Here is a 27,202-nt window from a genome sequence, read left to right on the forward strand (position 1 = left end):
GGGTATGTGAGAGGAAGAGAGAGAGAGAGAGAAAGAACCCTAGGAATCACTGAGCCAGTTTTGTGTTGATTGATTCGCGAGCTGCCTTTTTATACGGCAGCTGTGGAGCCCTCCCTCTAGCGCAGCTCTGGCATGGAAATGCATGGAGATGAAGATGCTCGTGCCTCCCTATCTGACAAGGGGAGGACTGAGAGGGAGGTTTGTAATCACATCACATTACTTTAAACCACAGTGCACATCTTCTTTTTCTTTCTCCATAGCCCTTATTTAAGTCCACCATGCATTTTCATTTTTATTTGGGTTTTGTTTCGTTTTTCTTAAAAAGAACAGTTGTTGCAAAAGAAAATTTTCTTAGATTTCAGGCATCAAGACATAATTCTCAAACATGCACATAAACACTGAGGCATGACCGCATAAAACTGAGTATGACAAGAAATTTCATTTTTAATGAAGAACAAACTAGAATGTATTGTATTCTACAGAACATTCCATTGTATCAATATGCCCTATGTTTATCTTCTAAGCTTAATGTAGGCTCGTCAAAGTACCCTTATATACAATTTTTTGAAATTTTGTCATAGAAATAGGAAGGGTTTTTATATAGCATTCACAATTTTTTACTTGTTCTCAGTTAGATTGCAGTTACTAAATGTATCCTTAGATAGACTAAATAGTGATTGTTGTAGAATTATGTTTGGAAATCCATTTGGATGGTTACACTGTATTGCAATTTTAATGTACTTTGTGGTATATAAAAGATGAGCTGTAACTACCAGTGAGTAATTTTGAAGCCCTTGCTAAACTATAGTCATTAATTGTAAAGGAAGGAGAAAAAAGGTAAAATGGAACATGTGTCCAGCTTAGACACATTAGAATACATAATATATGACAAATATTGGGAACAAACTCTGAGCATTACATACATTGCATAAAATAATTATTTGTGTAAAAATGCATGAATACAGCTTAGGGTTTCATTTGGCACATTTGCCCCTAAGGCAGAGGTTCTGCCAGCCAGAGGGAAATACTTTCAGGGTTTTGACAGTAAGGGGCAGTAGAGTGTAATTTTCCTCATAAGGACCACTTCCATTGAGAAACTGTAGTTGACATTACGCCGTGTTGCATTTCGGGGTGATTTGCCATCTTTCAAGGAACGCTTAGCTCTGTGAATTTGGAAATATTAGTATTTGGAAAAAATAAAGCCCCAGCTAATATTGGACTGGTATCGCCTGAAATACTTTAGGATAGTGGTCAGCGTAGCTGCCATTCAAATATGTTCATGGTAAGTCTCTTGTCATATTATAACAGGCTACAATATAAAACTTGTGTAAGACCCTAATAGAGAGGTCAAAGAAATTAAAATAGCTTATTTGCAAAACAATTTTTAGTTAGGATCATTTCACTTGTATTCTTGCAAATTTTGGAGAAAAATTTCTCATTAAAAAAAGTTTCTATGGGTTTTTACATGAATGCTTAACAGTAGAAAGGCCGTGTTTTTATTGCTTCCTATTACCATCTAACATTACTGCATTGATTTCTGTGCCCACAGCGACCTAAATTCATAAATATTACAAAATCATACGTTGCAAAACTATTTTCTTGAAATAAAGGACACAACTGAATCAACAGTTGTATTTCTAAATTATAGCTGCTTTGTTATATAAGCTGAGGGAAAAATGTATCGACCCATTGCGAAAGAAATGGCACAAACTTTCTTTACTGATTTGATTTCTTAGAATTTTTAAAAAGCTGTCATTTTAAGCCCAGATATTTATGAAAAGTCATGGAGATCCAGGCAAAACCTAGTAAACATACCACAGGCGTTTTAGGGAGATGCATTGAGCTTGAACGGCCAGGTTAAACATGCAGAATTACCATCTTTTGGTCACCAACGGTGGGAGAGTTCAATAGATATTTGGGAGATATTGCCAAAAGTGTGTTTTTATATATATATGTTTATATATATAGACGCTATCAACGGTAACAACATAAACAAACGTTACTGCGCATGTCCTAACTTAACTTCCGGCAGACTTCCGCAAACAATCAATAACAACAGAGTCCCTTTAGACTATTTCTGATAACAAGCAAAATAAATAACAAGTAAATTATGTTAGCTAGCTAGTTAAAACTATGGCAAGCCAGTATTATTTGGGGTTACCAGTCGAAGAAAAGAACCGTTACTTGGCCAAACTCAAATGCGATAACGTTACTCTACCAGAAAAACAAGTGACAGAAACAGATAACTGTTGACAGTATTGCACCTTGTGGAGCATCATACATTCCTTGCATAATCCATAACTGTTCTGGGTTACATGCACATTCCTGTGTAAAAAGTGCACTCTTTCTATGATATTGCTTAAAAACAATGATTAGAGACACAAACTGGGGCTAGTGGGCAGCATGTGTAGCCAATGCAATTACTGTTGGTTATTTATTTGTATAGCATGCATTGATGGAAAAACATTGTGGCTCTTAATAGTTTGGGTCATCTTGCTAGGTTACCACAACACAAAATTATCAAGCAATGTAACACTGTCAAGTCATTGGAAACAGCTATCATAACGTTCGTTCAAAACGTAGCTATAGCGTATCAACTACTAGCATTGATCTAACGTTTCTGTGTATAATTTATACAATGTTAGCTACGTTTAGCTAGCTAGCTAGCTACAATAAATTTAGTTAGCTAATTGTTCATAACTATTGAAGGCTTGTTACTGGTCAGCTAGCTATTAGCTATCGCTTATCATGAGTTTGTTACCTGAAACAAAGTGCTACAGTGAGAGCACCTATTCGACCACCTTCGTTCGACAGACAGGAAAACGTAAACTGATTTGAAATATGAAATAGGTGAAATATCGGTAACAACCTGTACCTAGCTAAGTAGGAAAAAATGTCCTTGTTATCCTCCCGTGGTTATTTTTTCAACTTTCACGATTTTTTTTCTGTGCCGGCAAATAAGTCAGAGGTGGTCCAGCGCTAGCTTTTGGTTGCTAAGGGGACGTGTATCCACAACCCTATATAAATGAATGGAACTTAACATAAATTTGCTAGCATACTGTATAAGTGTCTTGTCTTGCGTATTTGAGGTTAATATGAGAAAGGGTGGTCAATATCAGCACGTCTAGGAATCTGTACATATTCACTGTTGTAACTCAAGTCGCAGGACGCAAAATAGCTGTTGGGAAAGCAGTTTGAAAGTATGAAGCAACGTCTGCGCCACTGGCTTTAATGGGTCACGATGAGATAATTACGAGCGTGTTGCTAGTCTTAAAGTGACAATCTCGAAGATTTCAGTTTTGTTCTCTATGGCGGTGCCAATGGCGAGAAGCGGTAATTGCAGGTGTTTTTGGACCTCACTTCCCATAGATCCAACCGGATCCAACCAGTGTCGCCTGTGTGACGTCAGTCAATTGGCACGCCAACTATAACACTTAGGCCTACTATTTACTGAATAAAAAACGGTTGTTATAAAAGTAACGTTATGTACATACTCATTCGTTGTCTAACATTAGGCTAACTCAAGATGTCTTTACACTGCCGAGCCGGGTTAAAATGCTGTAGCAAACCTGGGGTAGAATTAGTGATGATCAATTTCTGCAAACTTTCTTTATCCACCTTTTGCCCGGTATGAACATCTTCATACCGCAGAGAAGAATTTGCGAGATTCGCTGTGGCTCGTGCAATTATGTATCTTGTGCACAATAAGCAGTCTTTTTCGTGAATGATTGTTGTGTGGTATTTTTGAAACAACCGCCTTGCAAAATGTTACCCCTGGTGTTTCTGGTTTTGCTAGCTAAACTGTTCGAGAATAAAGCTGAGCTGGGTGTTAAATTAGCAATCAGAACAAAAAGAATAAGGCTGCGTTTCCCAGAGTCGTATAGTATACCCAGAGGTATACTTAAGGTATACCTTACGACGCTACGTGCATCGTAAGGTATACCTTAAGCTCTTCCTTTAGGTCTCGAGCTGTTTCCCAGCGTGTCCTTAATTAAGGTATACCTTTAAAAGGGTGGTCTGAGGCACTCGTAAACTGTCCCTTAGCGCTGCGCTCCGGTAATCGTGTCACAGTTTTGCCTTATTATGCCAACATTTTGCTTTTCAAATCGACAGTTGTACTACAGTGCGCATCTAGTAGCACATCGGCATGCAAAAATGAGTTTAATATTCACTTTACAAAAAGTAATTATCCAATCAACATGTCTGTGCATAGCACGTCGTGAGAATGTTGTCGTTTTACCTGTCTATCCCCATCATGATGGTAATTAAGTATAGGGCCTATCCATGATACTAATCCAATTTGTGAAAAGAAAAAAAAAGTTTTTTTTAATTTATACGTAGTGGCGCTAACTTAGGATATAGCTTTTCTGACTGCATACCCTGTAGAAATTAGTTAGTTTGTGTGTGAGTCAATGATCACACTGACTTGGAACAAACCGCCGGTTTATTAAGAATATAAAACCTGTGTGTGCTAAAACAACGTTGAGTGAGTCTACTTGCATGACCGAACTAGAGCACGTTGATTGGTCTAGCCATAAACACACATACAGGTACATTGGCTCATAATGGACAAACATAGCCAAATGATCTACATCCCCTTCCTTTAGCTCACACCTCCTATATAAAACTAAATAGCACTGGGTAAATATCAACATTACGGAACATTTTTCTTACCATGTTGTTTTACGATTTTCGGTAAACAACCCAATAACGATATTCTTGGTTAAACTTATGATTATCCAACAGCAAATTAAGGTGGATGAACAAATCACTTTAACAGGTAGACGTATTCATAAGGCACCCGGTATAGAATTCATCATGATCAATTTCCACAGACGCGCTTTTGCCTTTCATCTACGATCATTTTTGCATTGCAGAGAAAAGTTCGCGGGAATCAGTGCAGTGCAGTGATATGCTGCTACAGTTGCCTATATATTGTGTGACAAAAACAAATTAACATTAGACCTTTGTTTCAGTAAGAACAAAATAATTCACCCATATGTAGCCTATATCCTTTTCCCTGGGCTTCCACAAAGTCCCAGACTATGGCTTATATGTCCCGATTGATGCTTTTTATTTTATCCTTTGTAGCCTATATGTACGTATTTATTGAAACTATCACAAGGTCTCGTCTTAACGGACTCTTAAAGAGATTAGCAAATGATCTCTAGTAGGCATAGCTTCCTCTTCTGCAATATTAGATTGATGTAAAATGATTATGACAACACTTGTAATATTAAAACGTCATTCACAAGCCTTTACAAGTGAGACAATCGATTCGCTTGGCATCGATTGATAAACTTTTCAACACCACAGTGAAGGCCAGCTCCAACTTACGATGTACCTTTGAGGTGTCCCTTAACAGTTGCCTTAAGGTATAGTCCGGGAAACACTCGTAAAAAAGCGGTTTCCCTTAAGAAGGTATACCTTAAGAACCTTCGTAAAACGTTAAGGTACATCGAAATTCGGAAACGCAGCCTAAAACAAAAACAAAGGAGATTTCATCAAAAAGGGCATAAAGGCTGAAGGAACATATGAGGAAGCGTAATAAAATAATAACAATGCTAATCCATACTGCCGTATTCTTTTATTTAGTTTTCTCCTGCATGACGTCTTCAGAAATCAGACCCGGCTCTGCTCCACATACCCCGGCTTTATTCCGATCATTATAATATATTGATGAACTCGATGGCAATGTAAATAACAGTAACGTTAAGGCCAGTTCAGATCAATGATTCGCAACGAGGCAAAACGGTTTTAGAATGTTGCAGAGAAAATTGCAGCGGTGTGAACTGGCTAGTAGCAGAGCCGTTGCCTGCCCTGAGGTATTAAAAGACCGTCCTTGTCAAATCGCCAAGTGCAGTTTTAGAACGTTTACAATCAGACGTCTTGGAATTTTGCAAGTTGCACCCAGTCTCGTTGTGAATCATTGATCTGAACTGGCCTTAAGTTAGCTACACTGCAACGTTGCAACAAGGTAGCATTGCATTCGAGAAACGGTTTGCGAGGTCGGTACCGGTCGGTAGCGTTAGCTAGCGTTTTTTTCTAATTGTTAGCCGGCATTAGATTGTGTTAATTACATTAGCTAGCTAGCTAACGCAACGTTACCTGATATGAGAGATGGATACTGTGCGCAACGTTGTCTAAACTAATGTTGTCTTTCTTGACATGGTCCGGTAGCTAGCGTTAGCTGTGCAAATACCTATGTAATTTAGTAAAGTTACATTGTCATTAAATGTAATACGAAATCTACATCAACAAATAATATGATCTCTCATGTTACACAAAAACTTTTTAGGGTTCCATAACTCCCCCAACCCCCCCTTTCTCTGTTATTGTAACGCATGCAGACACCGGGAAAAACAGTACGCCGCTCACACACAAGTGAGTTGAAGAGCGAGCCTGTTGCGTTAGTTCCGCCTACCCTCTCTGGCGGACCAACCACTGATGGGTGATGAAAAACGCGTCACTAACTGTGCGCCGCTTGTGATTTTTTCCCGGGAATGTCGCCACAGACACCAAGTTTTTTAATCATGAATTATGATAATAATAGTGTAAATTAATATAAAAATAGGCTCAATCACGATTGTGTTACCCAATGCAGCGATAGATAGTGACTTAAAAGACATTTATTTTAATGAAAATCTTCGAGATTATTACTTTAAAGTTGATATAGTAAATAAGCCTGTATTAGTATTACTAAATGTGTATGTATGATGTTGGTTTATTTATTTATACAGTTTATTATGTGTATTTTTACAGGACTTACATTTTAATAGGTACGATACGATATTTTTGTTCTCAAAAATACGAAGTAACAACGGGCAAGCACCAGCTATAATAATCGCAGGGATTCAAGCAAGTTTCACAATAGTGGGATTACAAAGTTAAATTATGTATTTTTACAAATTTTCGAAATGTAGTTTGTTCCTGAGGTCAGGTTGCACCCCACAGCGCAACAACCTGAGCCCAACGTCAGTCTGCTCATCAGTTTAACTTTAACTCCGTTTGTAATTGGTGCCATATTAGCCAGTAAACACAAACCCAATAATAAACAAACACAGACCGGAAGTTAACCAAGCGCATAACCTTGGCAACGCGCGTGCGTCCGATGAAAGCGTCTATAGGTCGGAAATTCGAGCATCATTTCTGAGCTCCGACTTCCGGATTGGTGACGTCACATAAAAATAAATGGCGGCATTAGTAGTTTGTGGTAAGAAAGAAAAATAGTGTATTTAGGCTTTTCATGCATTTTCATTTGGGTATGTGATTATGTGGTATGCGTTAGTATCGTTTATGTTTTCCAGTCCATCAGCAACTTTTTTCGCTAGCCAGCTTAGCTAGAAAATGTTATTTTGCTCAGAAATAAATGCTGCAAATGACGTAACGAAACACCTGACAGTGATACGATACATTTCAGTACTACTGCAGCCTAACTAGTTTCACGGTTTCACTCTATTTACTCATTTAATATACTCCTTAACAATAAAATAAAGCAGCGTTTTCTGTGGGAATCCGTGTTTTCCTGAGTAAAACAGCGTGAACGCAGTTTTTCATTGTCTGGGCATATCGTTCAGAAGAAGGGAGCTGCCCTGTCATCCGACAATGTAAACAGGCTTGTCTGTTTAAGCAACTGGCTCGGTGCAAAGAAATATAAGTAGCCTAACTGTTGTATCCAAATAAATGGAAGTATAGCTTCACTGCAGTATCCGAGTTCAGGTCCTAGTTATGTATTATACTCCCTTTCCACTGTTTCCTGCTCACTTTATTTATTGTTTGTTTTATTTTGTATCATCCTGTTTTGATCCCATATACTAGAAGGGGATGTTTTTGTGAGCCTTTATTTTCCCCATGTGAGGTTGGACACAATTACGTTGTGTGATTTGCTTTAGAAGTGCGAGGGATCCATGATCTGAGCATATTTTGTTATGCTAAACGCAGTACCTTTGCGGGTTTTTTGACAATTTTAGTCATTTTTTTGGGTTGTTAATTGATTTCCTATAATAAATAAGCATACATTTGCATAAAGCAACCATATTTGTCCACTCCCATGTTGATAAGAGTATTAAACACTTGAAAAATATCCCTTTAAGCTACATTTTGAACAGATAAAAAATGTGCAATTAGTTTGCGATTAATCACGATTAACTATGGGCAATCATGCGATTAATCGCGATTAAATATTTGAATCGATTGACAGCCCTATATATATATATATATATATATATATATATATATATATATATATACAAATTAGCCTCTGGAAGATATAAACCACTGTACATCTGCTTTCCAAAAATATTTTTTATCATTTTGAAATTACATAAAAAAACTTTTTACTTCTTTTCAGTAGAATATCCTGGCTGTCTAGAGGAGAGTAAAATGGAATGGTAATGTTCATTTGAATGACTAATGCAGAATAATTTATTTTTATGTGACATAATTCTCTGGAAGGTCATACACAGCCAACAACAATAATTAATTCAGAGCATGAATTAACCTTGATATTTGTCTGGATTACATTGTAAACTGCATAGCTGAAGTATACTACTTTCCTAAGTAACTGCAGTTTAATATGTTTTTTTGTTAAATAATGTTATGTTTATTCAACTAATTGCCTGTTTAGATAAAGTGATGGTTATACTGGATTCAAAATACAGTTCTGTGCTCATTGTTCTGAGGTGCTGAAAAGCAGGTCATAGGAGCACTGGATGCATACCTCACTCTATTTTCATAGACATGTGAACAACTAATTAACAGCTCTAGTTGAATAACCAAAAGAATTAGGCATAGTAACAAAAAGCATGATGGGAATACATGGTTACAGGTTGCATTGCCCAGGGAGGGCGGCTGTCTGTTAGTAGAGTAATCGCAACTAGCCTGATACTCAGACCCCTAGCTATTACACTGCTGGCATTTAGTAGATACTTTTATCTATAGAGAGACTTTTTGTTAACACAGTATCTGTTTATACAGCTGGATATATGCTGGATATATACTGAGACCATTCAGGTTTCATTCCTTGCAATATCCTATCTGGGATTCAAACCAACAGCCTTTGCATTACATGCCCAGTTCCCAAGCCATTATACTACACTGTCATATCCCTAGTGAACTAAAAATGACTAAAGGGCCTGTGACTGGTTCTTTGAACTTGTTGGTTTATTGTCAGTTGCAAAGGTCCCTTTCATGCCACCAGTTAACATCAACAATTGATGTACCTAACCCCCTTTTTGAGTGGAATTTGAAAAGCGGCATCAAATACTGTTCAGAAAAAAAAGACAAACTGCATCACCAGACCCAAAAGGGATTATTATAGGCTGATCTAACATACTACCAGACCCTTAAGTCAGAATACATTAGCATCACGTTGTCAGTTCACTACCATATATAACTGGACTCAACCATTTAGTTTGGCATTGAAGAACCCAGAAGTATCCCATGTCTTGAGGTTCCCAGTAGGGATCCATTATAACTTAATGGGAAAATACACCTTTTGGTCTTTGCAATCAAGATTTTATTTGAAACATAATAATACAGTTTTTTAAAATACATTTCAAAGCATAAATATACATTCAGTGGCCACTTTTTCTAAGTACATCTATTTAATAGCAGGTAGAACCCCCATTTTCCTCCAGAACACCCTGAATTCTTCACAGAACCTAGTTGCTGTAAAGATCCGTAGGGATTTTAGTTCACACTAACTTGATAGTATGCATTTCCTGCAGATTGTTTGGCCACACATTCATGTTGCATAACTCCGGTTCCACCTGATACTAAATGTGCTTTATTGGATTGAGATCTGGGGACTGTGCATGCAGGCAATTGGATTAAACTGAAGTCACTGTCATGTTCCTGGAATCAGCTTGAGAGGATGCGTGTTTTGTGACATGACACATTATCTTGCTTGAAATGTATATTTGAAAAAGACTGGGTAGACTGTGTCCATATAGGGATGTACATGATCAGCAAGAATGCATAGGGGTGCTATGTCATTTAAATTATGCTTAATTGGTATTAGGGGCTTAATGTGTGCCAAGAAAACATTCCCTACACCATTACACCACCACCACCAACCTGCACCACTGGCACAAGGCAAAATGGATTTATGGATTCATGCTGTTCCCACCAAATTCTGACCCTACCATCTCCATATTGCAGCAGAAATCGAAATGTGTCAAGACAGCCAACATTTTTCCAATCTTCAATCATCTTGTTTTAGTGATCACATGCCCACTGTAGCCTCATCTTCCTGTTCTTAGCTGACAGGAGTGAATCCGGCATGGTCTTCTGCTGTAGCTCATTCGCTTCAAGATTTCATGCGTTGTGTGTTCACAGATGACACTACTGTTGTACAGTAAACAGCTGTTATTTGAGCATGTGTGGCCTTTCTATTAGCTTGAACAAGCCTGTCCATTCTCCTTTCATCAACAAGATGACTCACTGGATGTTGTTTGTTTAATCACACCATTCTATGTAAACCCTATTGAGTATAGGGCATGAAATCCCACCAAAAATCATACCATGGTCAAATTCACTTAAGTCACCCATTCTAATGTTTGGTCCAACAGCAACTAAACCTCTTCACAATGTCTGCATGTTTTATATATTGAATTTGAACCATGTGATTAGATTTTTGGAGGAACAGGCTATTTGTGTAAATGAGCTGGTGTACCTAATAGAGTGTTCAGAAAAATGTGAAAACTGTAAGGGTCTGAAGAATTGTAAGAAACTATAATATATACTGAAGTCCATCCACAGGGAGCACAATCAATGTTAAAAGTAAATGCAACATGGACTGACAAGCTTGGATCTACCACATGCTGTTTCCCCTCAAATGGGTTCTTCTTAATCCTCAAGCCTAGAAACAACAACAACAAAAACAAATTTAATATAATTTCACTGATATTTAATTCAAACATGTACTGTACCATTCTTAAAGTAAATGGACATTTTTGATGCATACCCCTTCTGCTTTTCTCTCTGTATGTCACATATGGGTGAGTTTATTGATAAGCATGCATTCAATATTTTTCCTTTGTCTAAATCCATTTGAATGTCTTCACTTTTCTTCAATAAAACAGTTATGATAATTCAGCAATTGCAAACATGAATTCAGCAAAGTCCCTCTTACATGATGTTGAGTTAAAAGTGAAGTTAAGAAAAACGGTTGACTACCTTGTCGCCTGTGTAGATGATTCATGAGAAAGCTCTACCAGTGGAGACTAAACCTATGCCTTAATTACATAAGATTACTACAAATTTTCTGTTACTAAGCTTTAATAAAACAGAAAATATGCTTTCAGGCCCCATGTGGCTCCATGATGAGATGTCACAATTTGTTCCAAATGGGCAATATGTCTCCTCCAAAAGCAGAGGCTGGAGATCTGTGTTATTAGGTCCTGGACTCGCTCTGGAATCTCATGCAAAAATCACAACCAGAGTAGTCATTTTTCATCTTTGAAGCATTGCAGACCAACGATGCTTCTAGATGTAGAAACACTTGCTCATGCTTTTGTCAACTCACGACTAGAGTTTTGCAGCCTAAACATTTTTATTTTCCTCTCTACAATTAGTCCAGAATTCAGCTGCTGCTTAATGGAATAGGCTTAAATTTTCAAGAAGCCCCAATTTATGTTATTTCCACATTAAATAGAACATGACAAAAATGTATTTTCCTTTTACATACACACATCACTTAAGACCTGCCTTCAAGTCCTTAAGTTTGTTAAATAATGTGCTATAATACTAAACTGTAAACTTTTTCATAATTAACGGGGTAAATTAAGGTGTCCGTTTAACAAGAACTATCAGCTGTCCATGCAAGGCTCTGCTTGTGGCGTTCTATCCTTCACTAGGTTTCTTGATTTTAAAGATGATTTTCTTTAATGCTGTATATTTCTGTGCAAACCCAGTCTTTATCCTCTGTACCTTTTGAAGAATTGTACTACCCTTTCATCGTGAGGGTTCGTGTCTCAAAGGGTTTACCCTTGACAGATTGTACTTTCCATAGCCCGCTGACACAGTATCTACTCGGAATATGTATTCATTCAGCGCCCTTTCACCTAAACCACCCCAGCCTTGCCATGAATAGGCAGATGCTTTCTTCACATTCAGATTTCAATTTCTTTTGACTTTTTTTTTGTAACTTACCTTGTTCAAGTGCATGCATTTAAAATAATTTCCTTTTTATTCCCCCAACTTTCTTTGTCATTGTCACTATTTTCCATTGGTGATATATATATTTTTCATAGTAAATGTACAGTGCATCTGGGGGAAAAAATCTATGTACTTTGTGTCTCACATAGTGCTAAGTCTAAATAATTTTGGGGGAAAGCCAGTTTTATAGATCTTTGCACTCTAGAGAACAAAATTTCCATGTTAAGGTGTCTTTGTGATAACTTTCTCATGCTGCTGCTCTGTGTCCCTGCCACCCTGCATATACATTTTTTTATATAAGGTTCAAGTGCAGTATAACAGTTGCAGTTTTTTATCGTCAAAAACTGTACATGTGAAGCATCCTGAAATGCTGGTTTGTTTATCAGCAAACTTCAAATATCTTGCTTCTCTTCCCAGCATTCTTTAGTTTTTTAGTTTGGCGAATGACAGTACGATGCTGGCTGCCAGTGTTTTGTTTATTTCTTTGCTGTAGAAGTATAAAGGTGTTCACCACCCCAATTAAAAAAGGACACCATTCGTGCAAGATACTGTAGAGGCCCACAGTTTCGTTCCTTCCTTTCTTCCCCGTGAGAATTTCAGTGCAGAAAGATTCTTTAAATGTGATGTGTGCAGGCACTTTGATAGGCTGTGTGAGACCAACAGCTGTCCTGATTCTACATGCAGCTCAACACTACTGACTTGTGATTTGCAAGTTATTTCTGATGGAGACTGTCTCAGTGTGCAAAAGAAGGCAGAGGCTCATGGGAGTTTACCCTATTTCTTTGTAAAACATCACTCACACACACCCACCCCCTCCTGCAAAGGACTGTGTCGTTGTATTCCTCAAAGGGGTACCAAACTGGCTCACATGGAAAAATTTGGCCTTGAAAGAGGTATTTCTGTCTTCTTTCTCTCTTTTCCATTCTCCTTTCATGAACGATGCTGGATAATGTGAAATCACACTGAGGTTCCTAAAGTTGAATGTTACTGTATTATGATTCTCAGTGCGACATACTGTACTGAAACTAGTTCCCCACATTTGCTCTCATACTGCTGTTCACAACATTTGAATCCACCCATGGAAGCCACATATTCTTCCCTGAACTCAGTGATACTGAATCCTGTTTGAAATGTAATTGATCACATCATTTCAAGTAGTTGCCCACCTCCCAAACGGTCTACTTTCAAAAGATGTCCTGTTTCCTGTCATTGTTCATACTTTTCTGTTTCTTCATTTTCTGTATGCAGGGGAATGTTCTAAAGACCATCTAAAATATGGAATTGGCCGCTGTTTCTAGCTAGTTACCAAGTCTCACATTTTTTAGTCTATCTAGGTAACTATTCATACAATAAAAAATGAAGTTTACCGATTAAATTGTTAATTTCAAAAAGGCCATACTGAAAGATTTTATTGAGCATGAAGCCCTGTAGTACTGTAGTACAGTGGCATCGCAAGGGGTGGGCTTCCGGGGCTGAAGCCCCGGATGTTTTTCGTCTAGCCCCGGACCTTTTGACACCTAAAAAAAAATAAAAAAAATTTTGACACCCGAAAACTAACCAGATTAGTATAGCACTGTCACTATTATTTTTTGTAATCTACAGTAATGTTTTATGTGTAGTAATATAATAAATGGGTCCGAAAAAATTTGCACGCGCGCCAAACTAAAACTCCCCTTGGGGCTAAGCCCCTGATCTCTTTGAATCCTAGAAACGCCCCTGCAGTAGTATATTTTAATCTCATGTTTTTTAAAAATGTTCTGAATCTATTTATAAATCTGTACATTGCAATAAAGTTATTAAGGCTGATATTTCATAAAAATAAGTAAACTATTCCTAGGGCGCAATGCTTTAGCAGTGAACGATGACCATCATTTCAGTGTTGAACTGAATGTTCTTCTATGGGAACTTTTTCCTTCATTCCGCAACAGAAGCAGCTGGGTGTGGAATAGAATAGATCGGAATGTTTGTAAACAAAGGATTTGCCAATACTTCTGGGTGGACAACGTTCTGACCATAACCGTCTTAATACTACTTTGACACAAGTCTGGTTGATTATTGCTCTCTGCCAATATCACACTACACTTAGCCCAGCCCCCAAGTAATGCTTGTAATATTGTAAGAGGGAAGTCAAACTGGGACCCAGAAAAGGCTGACATTTGACCGAGCCAGCATGCTGGGACGCAGCGTGGACTGCAAAGGACCCGAGAGCCTGGTGGTAAAACCATAAGTCACTCGGACTTCCTCTGAATGGGCAGGCCATTTGGTTCTCTGGAATGTTACCACCTGGACACAACCAAGATAAGGGGAACTAGTTTCTTTGTCTGTGGTTGTGGGTGTGGGTGTTTTGGGGTCGTAAAGGGTGAAACGACCGGCACCTGGTGGGGGCCACGGCACGGGACAGTACCACAGTGCCCTCATTTGGGCCCCTCGGATATTACACTTTGTATTTCTTTTCTGGATCTGGACTATAAACCATCTATAAACCATCTGTATATCTTATTTACAAATCCCGGAAAACCTTACAAACCATGCACATGTTTTCATTGTATTATTGTATTATGCATTATGTAATAATAACATGGATTGCATGTACAATGGTTAAACAAAAGGGTATTTTCATGACAACTGCACCATAATATTACATCCACTTGGCATGTTTGGTATGTACATTTTCTCCATGGTTCAAGCCATTGAATGAAATATGTTTCATACCAAATAGAATTTGAAAAAACATAGTTTCAGCAACTCAGGAAAAAACTAACACAATGGAATGTCCTCTCTGGTAATCATCTCCTTTTCCCGATTTCCCCACTGATTGTTTTAACAGCAGCCCCAAATGGTGGGGGCCGAAATTCGAGATTTATGATTCGGCCAGGTTAATTTATGGTAATGCCGCCTAGATCAAACGCGGGATTTGGCCTAAAAGGAAGGGAGACAATCCTGTCGAGGAAGATCGCAATCGACTTCCCGCACTGCGCATACTCGATGTTCTGTGTGTAGCTAAACAGGCTGGTAAGAACTCTTTTACTCGGTATTTCTGTTTTTAACCTTTATAATTGATTTTGGAAATTGAAGATAATAACCTACCTGCCTGTTCAATAAATTCTTATTTTTAACTTGCGTGGTCTTCATGACTCTAATCCATTTTATCTTCTTTTCAGCCGAAATTCCGTTTAAATACTCAGGGGGGCAATTCTGACTAGGACCTACTGATCAGGGGTCTAGTACAGTAAACGTCTGTAGTGGGGTCTTCAAGTTAGATAGGTGACCACGATCTGCCTGTTAAGGGATTGGTGGTATTGGTTCTGGTGTTTTGGCTTAAGAGAACCCATGGGCGTAGTACGCCGGTTCTTGTCAAATTCGCCTGAAGGAGCCCGATAGATACACACCGTCCTGGGCTCATAACTGTCTATGCACTATCCATGTAAGCCAGGCATGGAAGGCATGTATTATGGTGGTCAGCCTCCTACCCTCTGGATTCCTCGCCGAACTGAGATTTAACAATAATGCTAAAACCCGGGAGCATATATTGAGGAATGATGGCACAAGATAGAGTCGAGTGTAACCACTCCCAAGTTCCACGTATAGTTAAACCCTAATTTTAAATTTTCATATAAAATGGAGTCAGATTTAAAACGAGAGTAAAACATAGTAACTGTTACGCTTTCTTGCTGTGGTCATGGATATATCTGTTGTGTTGTTCCGCGCATTTGTGAATTTTCTGATGCTCCCATTAGGATATTGACAGTCCGGCAACAGATCGGATATATCTCTGATGACAGCATAGCCCCGTTTACGAACGGAGAGTAACCAGAGTGCTACTGATCCGTTTCAGGCCAGCTTTAAGCGGGATATGAAGCAGCGCCTTCATATCTAACCCGTGGCAACGGAACCAGTGCATTCTGAAGTATAATTGTGCCCTGTTCTTACGAACAGAGGAAAAATAACTAACATCTCCGTTTTGACTCACACCAGCCAAAGGAAAACACGCGGTGCCTTCCCCTCCAGCTACAAACCCTCATTGGTCTAGCTGTGAGGTGTTTACAATATTTATATGAACACTGTCTAGATTTGAGATTTATCCCCTTTATTCTCCCAATTCTGAATTCCCAGTCTTATTCACTTTGCAGCAACCCGCAACCTCTACTATAAAATAGGGACCTTGTAGACAAGAATTTGCTCTCCTATCAGACATGTGATGCCGCTACTTTTCTCCCACACAGTCCATAGACATATTTCTGAAGAATACACTTATTGTATAGCTGGAGCATGCAGACTTGGAGTGGTGACTAACGGGAGTTACTGGTGAGCGATGAGACACCCTGGCCTACTGATTTTTTCCCTCCATCTATGGGTGATGGTACAGCCTATTTTACTTTGCCCTGAAGGGATGCGCACTACAATTGTCCTGGTCTAGATCTGAAACTAGATTGTTAGGCCCATTCACATACTGGAACTGTGCCTTAGCAGGATAAGCCACCTGGAAACCCCAACATTCGAATGATTTATTTTTCTTTCTCTCTTTATATTTTGTTCGTGTGTCCCCTTCTCACCTGTTACACCACCCCCTAACTCATCCTGCCTCTAAAATTAGACTTTGATGCTTGCTGTAACTAAAATCTCTTTATCATTGAACTCTGAGAAAATCGATGTGAGAATGAGAGCTCAGACAAAGAAAGGAAAGTAGCTGTATTTGGCCAATGGATGGCACTTCTGCAGAGGGGGTTGGGAGGTAGGGCAGAATCAATGGCATTTCTGTCATATTTTTATTCTCATTGATTTCTCTGCAAAGGTGATGGTTTGCAACACAGGGATAGGCCGTTCTGAAGTATCAGTAAACATGCTATTCAGTTGCACACAAAGCCAGCACCTACAGCTCACTGAAAAAAAAAAAACCCTTAAACAAATTCCCCTGCTGTGCATTGTGGTCGCATTAAAAAGTCAAGAAGCAAAAACTTCCTCATTTAAAAAAAAGGCAAGTGAACAAGGTCACATTTACTGAAATTTAGGTCTTAAGCTGATTTCCATAACAATTAAGTACAGTATGGGAGCTTGTTAAAACAACTGGATCTTTAAATGAAAATCGAAAATTCTCTCATTTAGATGTTTTCATAAATAGAATACACGTTGCCAGTTTTTATTTGCTAATTTAGCAAGGCCTAATGTCTGTGTAGCTGCTAATTGCTGTTACTTTATGAGGCAGCAAGTCCAAAATAGATGCCATGCTGCTCACAGTCTCAGCGTTATGCGAAAATGGGATCAGGTGGTGAATTCTGATGACACCTTTTTTAGCATCCCGTGCTTTTCCAAGAAAGAAAGAGACTTGCCTTCATATTGCATATCCAAACACGGGCCTTTCTGACAGGAATTCAAGGAATTCATACCGTGTCATTGCTCACCTTGAGCTCCCAGGGACACCAACGGCACACTGTTACAAGGAAAACAGAGGACCCTGAGCATTGCTGCATCGCTGAGACGTCTACCCGCTCTGCCAGAGGTGGAATGCGGTTGTCTTTAATGGGTTTGTTGTGCTTACGAATCGTGGGCCACTGAAGGCATCTGTCAGACGGTGGGTTAGCGAGCACTGCCACTGAAAGACGGCAAGCAAGCTCCTCTTAGGCAAGGTGACGGAAGATAGCCTTGGTGGGGAAAAGGGGGCAGGGAAGGTGCTGAGGAGGAGAGGGATTAGCCGTGCTGGGAATTTCCAGCATTGTGATGAATGGCGCTGTGTCAGACCCCCGTTCCGTCATCCCGTATCATGCGGTGGGAGGGACAACGGCAACTGGCGTACTATATTTTCATCGGTAAAGCCCTCACACCCAGGCCCTACCCTGACAAAGCACGGTTCCATATGTCTGAGGTCTGTGTTGTACCATGAAAGCTTCGTTGAACGTGGCTGCTCTCTGGCCAATTATGGGTTCATGTCCTGGAGAAAATATTGATTCTTTGCCCTTTATCAAGGTAGCAGAACCTGTTGGACCTTTTTAGAATTTTTTTTTGAAAAAAAAAAACAAAAAAAAAACAAGTCTCACATTCACTGTCAGTTTTATTTCCCCTGGCCTTTACAGTAACAAAGCTGGGGGATTCTACCAACGAAAAGATTACAGATCTGGCACAATCTAATCACTTCACTGAAAAGATTTTTAGCTCACTTACTGAGGAGGAGAGCTGCCAGTAGCTTTAGCATATCTGGGTTGGTACAAATTTTGAATTAATGCCATTAGTATTACATCCACATTCAGTTGTGTCCTCTCTGCCTCAATCAATAGATGCACATCGTGAAACATTTCGTCCCTGGAAATGCTGAATTTAAAATGTGTGATTCTATGAAACATAATTAATTTGGGTCGTTAATCAAGGCTCTGACCCTGTGCTCCTTTTTGTCTCTTACGTCTAACATGGGCACACACAAAAAGAAGTGCAGACACACACACTCACACTCACACACACGCACACATGTCCTATTCTATAATAACACCTAACAAACCATGAGTACACTCCTCCACATTGCTCTCATTAAAACTGACCAATTCAATTTTCCTCTCTGCGGTTCAATCAAAAAAGGCCTAAGAAACCAAAGTACAAACTGAGAGAAGCTATGAAGTGGTGGATTTTAGCTACTAAAAGGGTGATTAGGAAACCACTTACTGATGTGGTCTCAGTGTGCAACGGTGTCCTCTGACAAGGGTAGAGAGTCCTTTGTTTGAACCACGTAGTTCATTGCCGGCTGTCAGGTGTGTCTCGGAAACCCCCCCACTTAGACTCTCTCTCCCCTTCCCTCCCTGGCCCAAGAAGCTGTGTACTCGAGTCGGTTCTGAAACCTGCCTCCCTGCTGTTCGCCAGTGCGAATGTGGAACAGCTTCGACCTGGGTTTGGCAGCTCACCGAGTTGTCATTCTAGGAATCCAAGTGTAAATCTGCTGGAGTTGCAGTTTCACACCCTAACCGAGGGAAGCCTGCCTGCTGTGACTAAAAGTAAAACCCAGAGGTGGGGTGGTGGAGCACCTGCACTGCTACCTGCAATTTGTGCCAATGCCATCTCCTAAACTGTGGGTTCGTTCCTGTACAAAATAACTTGAAATATCAGTGAAAAGGATGGACTTGCATGCAGTGGAAACCTTCGGCGTTTTTAGTGGTGTCCTAAAATGTATTTCAGGCTCTAGGTCTCGGTCGTGAAAGCCAGGTAATCCCTGGAAGCAAACAGAGTAATTGGACGAAAGCTGTGCAGCCACAGATGAAAAGCAGACCCCACACTATGGCTGGGGGTTACCCAAAAGCAAAATCCAGAGCTTAAGATCTAGAGGTCAAAGACTTAATGGATCGCACAATAAACTGGAAATTTCAAAAGGTACCTTCCAGCCTGGAGCTGCTCTTTAGAGTGTAAGGCCTCTACCCTGTTTGCTACCTGCCTCTTTATTTCCCTATCTTTTCATGGTGTCTTCAGCGATGTCACAGGGGCCACACGAGTTATTGTTGGGTCTGATCAACCGGGGGAGAGTGCATCCGCAGATATTTCCAGTTTTTTTTCTTCTTTTTTAACAGTTCCTTGTTCTCTAGTTATTGCACTTTCTGCCTCTAGGGCCTTGGTAACCTTTTGTATCTCTGGCACAACTCCAGTGAAACGAAACTGTACAGGTTTGAGCCAGCTTGACTGTTCAGCAGGATTTCCACAAAATTGTTAATAAAAAAACCGCAAAGAAAAGATGGAATTATTGCACTTTGAAAATGCCTGCATGTAGACACTCAGCACCTCTCGCCTTGAGTGCTCCGCATCGCCTGTCTTCGGGTAGGTTTTTTTCCATGGCAACCGAGAAAGACAAGTAAATGAACGCAGCAGTCATACAGGGTGCTCCAGAATAGCTGTGCTCATGCACACAGAGAGCATTGAGAACAGGTGAGGACAGAGGTAATTGGAGTTTTGGACTACCGTGCAGTGGGCAGGGTCAAAAAAAACCCAAAATAAATCAACGCACCACTGCCCCGGCCTGTTTTTCATGTTTTCTTTTATGTCCCTCCTGGCGACCGCTTCACTCTTTCGGGGACTTTGAAAGCCAGGAGATGCAGTAGTGAGCTGGCACGAGCGCAAGGCAGCCAGAGGAGATGAGAGGACAGGGAGTCATACGGGTGTCCCAGCATGAGCAGGCACTGTGGCCCTGAGGTGACAGCAGTGGGGGGGGGGGGGGGGGGGTACTCAGACATCAGTCCAACCCCCTGCTCTTGAATGATGTCCAACGCGGAGGCAGATGAGCGTCTGTATGCTCCATAATAAAGGAGGAGCAAACAGAGCGGTTAATTGCTTAATGTGCCCAGGCTCCCATTGCGAGGAGATGTGTCTGAACACTGGGATAATTAATGTGTGTGTAAGACTGTTTGCTCTGGACTTTCTTCATTTATTTCGCTGAGGCAGCTCTATAATGCAAGCAAACACAGAGAAGGGTGAGGCTTGCGTCAGCAATAATACTACTACTTAGTTTCCAAACGCACCCCAGCAGAGGTATAGATTTTCTTTACAATGATGGAGTTTATATTAATGCAGAATATATTGTTATTAATGCACTGTATGCTAGATTCAATATTGTTTCTCTTTTTTTTCACAGAACAGCATTGGTTTGGGCCATATGGGACTCGAGTTCACTTAGTTGTCTTCTTCAACAGTGAAGAAGCAAATTTATATGCAGTTTCTTGTATATGCTCCGTTAGTTTTTCTGTAGCTTTCTGTCTTCTTTATTAAGAAGGTTAAGTAAATGTACTGCCCCTATGAAATGGGAATATCGGTGTCGCCTAACTACTGACCCACTTAATGGAGTCATCTGCATGGCTTCTCTGCATCCCCCTGTGGCTGTAATCAGAGTTCTGCTTTCAAAACCAGAAGCCGTCCGTCCACCAGAAGAAAGTCCCACCTCTGTTGATTGCTCTGCCTCGAGGACATTTCCCATACTGTACCCTTGCCTGTGCGAGCGGTGCTACTCATCCGTGCCCAGCTTCATGGCTCACATGTTCCATCTGTAAATACCTGGGCGGCTGTGCTGTGTGCAATGAGATCACTTCAATCAAAACCGGCATCAGTTCTGCCTTTCCATGCCAATTTCACATATCAGTGTCAGCTATTCATTCCAGCAGCAGCTGGACTGGACATTGCCTATAGCAATCTGAATCCTGTGGTTTCCTTATTTTTTTCAGGTCCAACAAAATTGTGTGCCAGGCGGGTTTCAATTCCAATCCAACTTTCAATATCAATTGCCATATCTCATGAATGGTAAACAAGAGACAGCTAATTTCAAATCATTTTTAGATAGGCCTTGATCATTCAGTAGAAACATGTGGCACATGGACTACAACCTCATTACAGAAGTGTCTTCAATATTCAGTAATTCCCCACTTCTCTTAATCTGATATTTTAACATTTATTTCTGCAGTTTCTACCTCCTATTGTCTACCAACAAATGGCTGCAAAAGATTGAGAGCTTGAGGGTGACATCCCCCTCTGTTGGGCCTTGCCATGGAGTGAATCTGGCATGCCTTGCTTTAAAAAAATGTGTAATGTTGTGACAAAGTACAATAGGTCAGATGTAAGTCATGACGTAGCTGATTGGGAATATAAGTTCTTGAAGCAGCCCTAGGCTTTAAAATTCCTTATGTGAAGTTTAATCAAGCTTAAGGGGATGTTGGAGGAGAGGAGGGGATGCATATATATGTATTGTATTATTAGCATGCGTATTTTGCATGCATATATACCTGGGTCAAATACGTATTTGTTTTGGATTCAAATACTTTTCTACGCTTTGCTGGTCTTGTCTGGTGACTAATCACCTGACTAATCAGAAACATCCGTGAAGCCATTTGTCCAAAACATTATGGTATCCTTGAAATGGGGGGACCATGTATAAAAAGTGCAGTAATGTCTACATGGTGAAACCAAAATGTATAAAAAAATACCCTTTAAGCTCAGAATCTGCACTTTAACCTCATGTCACTGTTTGGTCATACATCTAAAATGGTGAAGTACAGAGCCAAATAAAAAAATCTTTGTCCCAAACATCATTTAGCTCACTGTTTATGGTACATGGCTGAGTCTCCATATTGGAACACCTCCTCTGATTAAATCAAATGGGTAGTCTTCAAAAACATATACATGGAATATGTGAGAGAAGAGAGTTTGTCACAAGAAAAGTAAAAAAAAAAAAAAAACAATCCATTCAGGTTATTTCCCATGATGGCAACAGTGAAGCAGATAGTAATTCACTTACTTGCATTAAGGCAAATGTTTTGCTGACATAATTAAGATGCACACAAGGACTTACCTCATGCGACAGCAATTTTGGTCTCTGTAACCTGGTTTCAAGCAACCCTTTTCTTTTCCTTCTGTCTTTCTCAGTCTCTAATGGATTTAAATAGCAGAGTGAGCTTTGTTTTGATATCATAATCAAGGCTCCAGTTTCATTTAAATGGACCACATGAATAACGTTGAAATGTAGATTTCCTATTTGAAAAAGACATCTTTATTCCACCATTACTGCAATCCAGTGTCTTTAGTATTCTGTTTAAGTCACGCTTTTTCAAAATGATTACCTATTCTTCATCTGCTACTTGTTTTCAATGTGGGTCTATTTGTGAGTTGCATAAGAAGGGCATGGTACACTGTAGATTATTAGTTGTATATTGTTTTGTCAAGGCATGGGACAAAAGTGTTATGGTGCAGGAGAGACAGTTGGGTTTAAGTTAGAGATGGTTCATTGACTGATTGTGGTCAATGTTTAAATTTGAAAACAAAATGGCAAAAATAATGAATGCCATCATTTGCAAAAATGCCATCATTTGCATTTACACCCATATTCATGATGATATAGCTTATTAAATTATCTTCTTTTAATTAGGGCCCTGCTAACAAGCTGCAGCAGTTAAATGCTTCGCTTGCAAATGCTTCTTCATCAGAAGCTTGGGAAAGAGGGCAGTTTTTAAACTACTGTCTCACACTGAAACACAACATGATGCATGATTCACTGTCAAAGCTACTAGTGTACAGTGATCGATTACTGAACAAACGGTAAACATGTTTTGTTTAGCTGAAGGTTGCTGGGTAATCACTCACTGTAGTTTTGCACAGTATACACTGTACCTTTAAGAGTGAATCACATATCATATCAACATGATGCACTTTTAAAACAAAGTCTTCACTGAGGCGTGTGGTGGAGGCTGTAGTACAGCAGACTCTCAAGCTGTAAGCAAATCCCCCTGCATGGCTGGCAGTTGGATCTTCTGCATTGTACCTTCTGAGCTGTGATCCCTTCTCTATCTGTTACCCTCCCTGCTCTTTTTCTCTGGTCTGAGGATGAATTGGAAGAGTGGAACCTTTCGATGCACAATAAGTCCTTAATCCCTTATAGCTAGAAATCTGGATCGCTTGAATTGAGTTTTTCCTGTTTTAAAATGTTTTATCCTATGAAACTGTGAATGTATCCGTATGCCATGCTTGGCAGTCTGGGAGATATGCACGGTCCTGTGCGAAGTTGCTAGTGTGACACACACGTCTTTTTCTCAAATGCACTTATCTTGCGCCCTCCACGGTTATTGTGATGTAGCCTACCCTACACTACACTGGTGAATGTTGATAGAAAATAAAAGAATACTATATTCAGTAGAATTTAGATTGGCTTACAACCATTTTTATTAGGATTTAGGATTTATTGAGCAGTCATAACATAATTTTAGCATTTGCAATTGCATCATTCAAAAACACCTATATCGACCTTGCAGTACGTATCATGTGTGGTCACGTATAGTAAAAACAGTAGTATTCTGCAAATCTACTGTATCTAATATCATTAGTATGCTACATTTTTAAGGACTATAGTATTGAATAATAATAAATATGATGAACATTTATAAATGTATTAAAGGCAGACACCAGAGATTTGTAAAAAAAAAAAAAAAAAAAGAAAGAAAGAAAAGAGAGGCTGGACTGTCAGAAAGACCTGCCGTGAACCCAGTAGGTTGCATTTTATGATCGTTTTGACAGATCACAGGCAGCGTCTTTCATATGTTTTATGTTGTGCTCATTGTGTGCAAGAGAAATTCCCTCCGGGGCATTAAGTTTCATTCATTCATTGGCTAGTTATTATCATTGTAAATTGAGTAAATGAAACTATAGCTTGCTAGTGAGCTAGTTCAAAATAGAAATGGTGATGAGGATGCTCATTATAGCTAACTAGCTAGATGTAGAAGATTGTTTTGTTTTTGTTTTTTTCTGTGCCGATATCATTCTGGCTTAACACTTTTACCAGTTACCTGTTCAGTTGATGACACTGTGCTAATATATCCCCTGAATAATGTCTGTATCTTCCACAAGGTACTACCATATACATAAAACTAGCTATATTTTATTGGCCAGGTTTGTTTACTTCCAGTAATGTGTGTGGATGCTCAAGACAATATAACAGAGGAGGTGAGTAAAGATACACATGGAATGGTGATGCTCTGTCTGACAGACAAAGAAGCGCTGTGAAACAGGTGCAACTCTTGTACACAGTACACAACCTTTGCTACATTTGCATTCATCTGAGGTCATATCCCAGGGTAAATAAATACATAAATAAATAAAATCCCTGCCTGGCGTGAGGCCCTCACATAGAGCTGTAGCGGTGAGCCTAATATCATGCTTACATCCAACAGACACCTTTGTGAACTGATGTTTTTGGAAGATGTTTTGTCCTTCAGTGGAATACATTATTTTTGTGGTGGTCTGGGATGGCCTTCCAACTACCCACTGACCGTTTTTCTCTTGTCTTTCTAATGATTGTTTGGTAATCTTACATTACAAATCTAAAGAACATAATATGATTTGAAAACCCAGTGGAGCCTTATGGGATCTTTTCCAATTCAACTTCGCTTAAAAATAGATTTTGCAGTTTCACATTTTGATTTTATTTATATATTTGTCACTGTATCCTTTTGGAGTTTATTGTGTTGTCAACTGCCATGAAGAGCAAGTTCCGAAATCATTTGTTGCAGTCTCAGCCTTTTGTCTTGAAGCCTGCAAGACTGCTTATTACATATTAATCAATAATGTCTGAATAATACAAAACCGTAGACTCCCTTGTAACCGATAATAACATTACTTTGTGGTAAGCAGTGATATAGTATCAAGAAGTCGTGAAGAATTTTAGCACACAGAGTCATCCAGTCTAAAAAACCAGACTAAATTTGGAATGAAAAAAGTTTTGCCATGTGTAAAAATGAGCCCGTTACTGTGTCTTGACAGGATAGATTAATTAAAGTGAGTCACCCTGGCTCAGTAATGCAACTGATTTGATGAGTTTGCTGTGCTTTTGTTTCTCACTCTGAAGGAGACCTTGTTTAATTTGAAGCTCAGAGGTTCTCTGCACATGGAGGAGTGAATGCCGAGTTTACCCACTCCATGCACCACAGATGGATATGCGACGGTGAAAACACTGATGTGAGTGAGTTTTATGTGAGTTTGACTGTCATGGAACTTTCCACTTATTGTATTGCACCATGTGTATATTATGAAAAAAAAATAGAGACAGATACATTAAGAAAAAATACTGAGCACGAATGTGCAGTACTAACAGTGGCGGCTGGTCAGAGGAAGCAAGGAAGGCAACGCTTGCTCAAGTTTGAGAGAGAAAAGAGTTGTTAGAGTAACTCACACGTGGATCTCTCATTAGAGACACTCTCACATTGTTAGCAATAATTATCTAATTGCCTGCAGCTGTAGTTTTGGGCTGGTTAAACCGCTCCCTCTCCGCTTGCAGATGGCGCCCTGACCGCGGCACATCTCCACATACCCCCACCACCCGAATTAGGCTGTGGAGCTGTCCAACCACCAGCCGACTCCCTCCCCCCGGCTCCGAGTGGGAGATGAAGTCAGCCACCACCATCCAAGCCCCCCGCCTATGGATCACCTAGAACTTACGTGGCTGTAGTGATGTACAGCTGTGGCTGTAACGAGTGATCTGCATGTTGGCATCTTTCATGCGGTGGAGCCGCTGAAGGGGAGCATGGTCTGAACAGAGGGAGAAAGGGTATCCCAGAAAACAACAGCGGAGAGCGTCGACTGCCCACTTGATCATCAGACACTCCTTCTCCTCTGTGCCGTACTTCGCCTCCTACTATGACAGCTTCTGGCTAATTGATAGCATGGGGCAGTCCATCCTCAACGCTCAACCTCCTGGGACAAAACAACCCCCAGTCCACTATTCGATGCATCTGTCTGCAAACAAAAAGGGAAAGCAAAGTAGGTGTATAAAGGAGCATTTCACTACAGAGATCATGTTTTACCCTCTCAAATAGCCTACTGTCACTGGATGAGACCTAAGGCACCCTTTCAGGTCAGATCGGTCAGGGGACTGGTCAACTCTGAGAAAGCTGGAATGAATTTCCTATAGTAGCCCGCCAGTCCCAAGAACTGTCTAACCTAATTTTTGTCTTGGGCCACAGGCAGGACTGAGAGGCTGCACTGACAGGAAACCCAGCCGTGAACACAGCAAGTTGCTTTTTGAGATAGATTTGCATTTTATGCAACATCTTATGCTTTATGTTGTGCTCATTGGGCCTCATTCACAAAACATGTGTACGATGACATTTGATTGTAAACTGCGTATAAAAATGTTTCCAAGAACATTTCGGCATTCATCATTTTTTCCAGTATTTGTTCATGGCTGTTTCCTTATGCAAATCACATGAACAGGACTGCGCATAAAATTTACAAACAGCCAGCATTCATCATCTCATACACCTGGGATATGTACAAAAACAAAGGTCTGCACGTGTCTTGAATTTCATATTGTTTCTTCGTGGGAACATTTTTAAGAACAAAAGTAAGAATAATTTGAGAAAAGTTTAGTGAATGAGGCCCATTGTGTGCAAGACAAGTTCCCTCCAGGGTAATAAGTTTAATGCATCCATTAGTGAGTTATTATCATAGTAAATAGTTCAAAACAGAAGTCCATCCATCCATCCATTATCTGTAGAGTGGATTCACACTTGAACGGTGATGCTGTCAGCCAAACAAAAGAAATCTGTGA

The 27,202-nt window shown here is 39.8% G+C and overlaps 1 long non-coding RNA gene across 1 annotated transcript; it reads left to right on the plus strand.

Annotated features, from left to right (window-relative positions):
- The first annotated feature begins 75 nt into the window (after nt 1-75).
- On the plus strand, nt 76-26,756 carry LOC118219692. The gene is made up of 3 exons (XR_004763820.1): nt 76-198; nt 25,502-25,611; nt 25,931-26,756. It is a non-coding gene; the product is annotated as an uncharacterized LOC118219692 (long non-coding RNA).
- Nucleotides 26,757-27,202: the final 446 nt, after the last annotated feature.

Source organism: Anguilla anguilla, chromosome 2 (genome assembly GCF_013347855.1).
Source record: "Anguilla anguilla isolate fAngAng1 chromosome 2, fAngAng1.pri, whole genome shotgun sequence".
Classification (NCBI taxonomy): Eukaryota; Metazoa; Chordata; class Actinopteri; order Anguilliformes; family Anguillidae; genus Anguilla; species Anguilla anguilla.